The sequence below is a fragment of the Plecotus auritus genome (assembly GCF_963455305.1).
Source record: "Plecotus auritus genome assembly, chromosome: 5".
Taxonomy (NCBI): Eukaryota; Metazoa; Chordata; class Mammalia; order Chiroptera; family Vespertilionidae; genus Plecotus; species Plecotus auritus.
Genome location: NC_137776.1, coordinates 155,992,290 through 155,997,495, shown reverse-complemented (window position 1 = coordinate 155,997,495; position 5,206 = coordinate 155,992,290). Strand labels below are relative to the sequence as shown.

General features: G+C 49.1%; 1 protein-coding gene across 2 annotated transcripts in view; it reads right to left on the bottom strand.

The window, feature by feature from the left end:
* The window catches only part of RUSC2 (RUN and SH3 domain containing 2), a 56,485-nt gene extending 53,399 nt beyond the window's left edge, over window positions 1-3,086 (bottom strand). The window contains exon 1 of one of the 2 annotated variants that reach the window (XM_080670751.1): window positions 2,807-3,086. The gene's annotated coding sequence lies outside the window, so the exon portion shown is untranslated. The remainder of the gene's footprint in view (window positions 1-2,806) is intronic. The other variant, XM_080670752.1, reaches the window with a different exon arrangement.
* Between the last annotated feature and the right edge of the window lie 2,120 nt (window positions 3,087-5,206).

Below are 5,206 nucleotides of genomic sequence, written 5' to 3'. Positions count from 1 at the left end.
ATCTGGCCACTCAAAATAATATGCTCATTTTGAATGATGAACTAATTTGACAGGCACTACAATATCATATGCCAATGTTTGTGTGGGTGTTTTCTGGGTAACCTCAACACAGACCAATCACACTATGTCTACAGAGCCTGCCCTTACTCTAACATGCAATGAGCCATCTCAGTCAAGTGACTTTTGATAGAGTGCTCAGTCATTGTGTATGAGTAACAGAGGAAAAGGATGAGTTATTGTCCTAGAGAAAATTAGAATGCATAAGGCTCCTCATGAACTAGGGTTGCTAGATTTAGCAAATAAAAATACAGGACACACTGTTGTTTATCTGAAATTTAAATTTAACTTGGCATCCTGTATTTTATCTGGCAATGCTCTGAAGTACTGGAAGTTGAAGAGAAAATAAGTCACACAATCCTGAGTATTCTGGGGATACTGAGAGCTTAACAGGGAACCTACACAGGAAAATAAAAAAGCTCATTAAAAATGTATTCATCACCCCCCAGGTCCTTGTGGCTTAGTTGGTTGGGCATCCTCCCATGCACCAAAAGGTTGCCAGTTTGATTCCCCGCCATGGGCTTGATCCCTGGTAGGGGGAATGCAGGGAGCAGCTGATGTCTTGCTCTCACATCGATGTTTCTCTCTCCCCTTCCTCTCTTTCTAAAAATCAATTAAAAACCTTTTAAAAAATGTATTGATTACAAAAAAAATGTATTGATTTCCAGATACTATACCCATTAATCCAGCTCAGGAGCTCCTCCCTGCTTTAGGTTTTTATGATCCAAGATTTACTTATAAAGGGAAAGTGAAGAGGGATAAATCAAAGCTACAAATGGATGGGAACATACTCAGACTCCTGTTTGGCAGACCTGGCCTCAAAGAGGTACCTTAAACACTTAACCTAAAAATCAGAGGAAATCAGATTTTGCCTTTGGCTCAAAGCCAAAGAGTAACAATGGTGGTAAGTGCCCTATGGCCATACAGCAGAAGGAGCACAGTTAACAGAATAGCAGGCATAGGTGATGGGATCCCTCTTTTCCCCCATAATCCATACTATGGCCTAAGAACTCTAATCACTATTTTTACCTACTAATACTCTGAGTCCTAATTACAATAATGCCACTCCTAGTCAGGCAACTAACTACTTCTAAGCTTACAAACTCCTACAACTTTCTAGCTATTGTTTTATCACTCAGCAATGGTATCTACTTTCCCCACAGAACCTGGGCCCAAACTGAGGTCTGCACCCTGTCTTACCTTCAAGAAACTGAATCTGTTTAGGTCATCATCCTCCCAGGAATCAGTAAAAACAGGTCCCAGGCTCTTGTTCTTTGAGAATTCCATCGCTAAAAGGCCCGTGTTCTTGTTTATTACTGACACTGTTCCTTTAGTGGTAATCCCTGTCTGACTCTGGTCTGCTGAGATATAAATGGCCCATATGGGCTGATTATACTACAGCAGTATTTAGGAATCTTTGATATCTGTCACACTAGGTCTGCCTGGGATGTTTATCCCACCAGTCGGAGATAGGGGGTGGGGTGGTGGTGCGGGCTGGGTATCCAGGAGCTAAAGGGTAAAATAAGTAAGGTTCTTCATTCCTCGGACCTGTCCTGAAGCACCCGCCGACCAGCTACACTGAGTCAGCTTTAAAGGCTGTGGCTAGCCTCCAGAATTCTTCCCCAGGGGAGCAGTTAGTCTCTTGGGCAAGAGGAGTGGTTCACCTGGGCAAAGCTCTTTCAAGATTATCTGGGCAGCCTCTAAGGCACTAACCAATACAAATTTCTGCAGCCCCAGCCCTGATTTTCTTTCTTTTTTCTTTTTCTTTCTGTAAGTAGAACATAAGTGGGAACAGCTGATACATAGAAGCTAGTATGTAAATGAAATTAGATGTATGACTTGAAAGACTGAATATATTCCGTTTTATGCTCCCAATATGAGCACTGCAAGTACACCCCCCCTCCCCCAATGCTCTTCCTTTTTTCACCCTTTCATGTGCCTAGTGACACCTTTCCCACTCAAGCACTCTGCTCACAGCCTCTGCATTGGGCTCATTCATTTATTCATCCACCATCAAATATTTACTGAGTGCTACCACGTGTCACACACTGTCCTGGGCACTGGGGATACAAATGAGTAGTGCGCCGTCCTTGCCTCCAGGGCAGTCCCCCGGGGTCCACAGGGGCAGCCTGGCGGTCCCAAGCCAGTCCGGGGCAACAGAATCTCGGTGCCCTTCGCAGCAGGTAAGCGCAGTGGCAGGGGACTGGCAAACTGCCAGGCCAAAGGTTTTCGCGAGGTAAAACTGGATGCATCTGAGTTCCCATCCCGGCAGATATCAACTTGGGAACCGGGTACCGCGGGGCGGAGAGCGCAGAGGACCGGCTGGGGCTGGCCGTGCGGAGGTCCCCACCGCAGTCCCGGGGCTGCATGCGGGGCTCCGCGCTCCCCAGGCCGGCACAAGAGGTGTGGGTACAACGATGACCACTGGGCGCGCGTCAGCTGAGCGGGTGTCTCCGAAGGGACAGTTTGAGGAGACGGTTGGGCTGGATCTGGGGTGACTCTCAAAGGGAGAGGTGGCCCTGGGTGTTTGCAGGTTCCGTGGATGGTAGAGTTGAAGGGTCAGGAAGAGGACGGAGAGGGTCAGAGCGGACGGGAGACAGGGATGAGGGAACGAGAGGGAGGCGCTGAGGGAAGGGCGGTGCCGCGGGCTGGATAAGTGGGCAGACAGAGGGCCTTCTTCTAAGGGGTCATTCGGAAGTGAGGGCGAAGGGTAGCCCGGATCCCGCTGGCCGCGAAGAGGCCTCCCTACCTGGTCTCTCGTCTCACGTGGTCGATCCTGCAGCGGCGGCGGCGGCGGCGGCGGCGTCTTGCACCCTCCAGAGATTGCGCTGCAGCCGGGCAGGCCGGCGCCCCCCTCCTCTCCAGGCGGGTTGGTAACGCCCGGTCCCCCTGCAGCTGCGAGGCCGATGGTCCAATCTGGATTGCTCTCCAGCCGCCCCTCCGGACGGCGCGTGGGTCTGACCCACTAGGCTCGGGGTGCTCGCGGACCTCTTCTGCTCCGGCTGGGAAGGGCCCAGCGAGTCACGCGCAGTGCTTTCCCGCGAGGGGAGCGGCCGGGCTACAGCGGTGGCCCCGCCTTCTGCTGCCCGTGCCCCGCCCCTTCGGGGTGGTGTTCGCCGGAGCGGGGCTTGGGTGGGCTGGAACCTAGAACCCCGGGCGCAGGCCCACTGGTTTCCAAGGCAGGTGCAGTTGCTCAGCCACCTCCGCCTAAAACGGAGACGAGCAATCCTGCCAAAGCTCTTGGGGAAAATTGAAAAACGACAAAACTAAGGCCTGATCTCAGCTGAGACCGATTGAATCAACATCACTGGGGTGGTGCCCAGGCTTTGATAACTGTGAAAGCACCCCATGTATAGAAGAAGCCCTGGTAAAATCTGGAACTGACAAAGACTATCTCCTTTGACCAAAACTTCAGTCAGGCCCTTCTGAGAACTCTGCTGGACTTAGGCTTGACCGCCGGCTTCCCTCGCTGGCCTTGTAGAATCCAGTTTGAGCAAGGATCCTGGTAAGTCAGTTTAGTGAAGATTCCCCATCCTTAGTATTGGACCACCCTGGATATCTTATCACCCTGGGCTTGGCGTCAGCGAGAATTTTGTTGAATCAGTCTAGCAAGAAACCCTTACCCCTGACGTTTCCTCTTAGTAATTGCCATAGTCTGGGTGCTAGGGTCCACATGAATGTTAGACCAAGTGCTATGGTCCAAAATTCATATGTTGAAATCATAACACCCAAAGGTGATAGTATTTGTAGATGGGGGCCTTTTTGGGATGTGATGAGGTTATGAGGGTGGAGCCCACATGAATAAGTTTAGTGCTCATGAAGATCTCACAGAGCTGCTGTAGCTGGTTTGGCTCAGTGGATAGCTTGTAAGTCTACAGACTGAAGGGTCCTGGGTTCGATTCCAGTCAAGGGCACATGATTGGGTGTGTGGGGTGTGCAGGAGGCAGCCCATTGATGATTCTCTCTCATCATTGATATTTCTATCCCTCTCTTCCTGTCCCTTCCTTTCTGAAATCAATAAAAAATATCTTAAAAACAATCTCACAGAGCTTCCTAGTCTAATCCTACAAGAAGCCTGCAACCTGGGGGGAAAAGAGCCTACTCAGCACTCTGATTTTGGGCTTTCAGCTTCCAGAACTGAAAAATTAGTATTGCTTATAAGCTACCCAATCTGGTAGTATTGTAACAGCCTGAATAGATGAAGACTACTTTTCTTTCTTTTTTGTTGTGGTTGTTAATCCTCACCTGAGGATATTTTCCGCACGGATTTTTTTTTTAAGAGAGAGTGGAAGGGAATGGGAGAGACAGAACCATCGATGTGAGAGAGACACATTGATTGGTTGCGTCTAGCATTCACCCTGAAGGGGCCAGGGATTGAGCCTGCAAATGAGGTATGTGCACTTGTTCATAATTGAACCTGCAGGTCTTCAGTCTGTGGGCTGACGCTCTAACCACTGAGACAAACTAGCTAGTGCAAGACTAATTTTTCATTCACTGACCCCCACCCTTTTTCCTTGGCTATAAATCCCTATTTGTCCTTGTTGGGATCTGAGTTGAGCTCAATTTCTCCTCCACTGCAAGACTTCATTGCAGTGGTCCCAAAACTTATCACAATAGTCCCCTTTAAATAAAGTCTGTCTTACCATTTTTAACAAGTGTCATGAATAACTTTTTCTTTAACAAAACTCATGCGCTTCCCACTCCTTATGGTAGACAGGGTGTGTGTGAGACACGAGGATCCTATTGTCTTCTTCTAGCTAAAGGCGGGGTAGGGGCAGGTGGTCATTCAACAAATAGTTATTAGGAGCACGCTAGGTACCATGCTCTGTGAAAGAGTTAGAGACTGTGCCTTGTGCTCTGGGCACTCACAGGCTTGTTGGGTCACAGTCAAGAGAGCAGATGTCACTTTGTGTAATGCATCATCAGGCCTCTCCGAAGTGATGTGACCTGAGTTTTAAAGAATGAGTGGGAGATTAAGGGTGTGGAGGAATCAGCCTGAGCAAAGAACAAAGGAGTAAAATAACGGATATGATGGAGGTGTGGGGTGCAATGGAGAGAGCACAGCAGAAATGGTCAGGGGAGTGATGTTGAAGAGCCTCCTGTGACATACTAAGGAACTCATCAGTAAGCAGTGGAGACACTGAAGGGC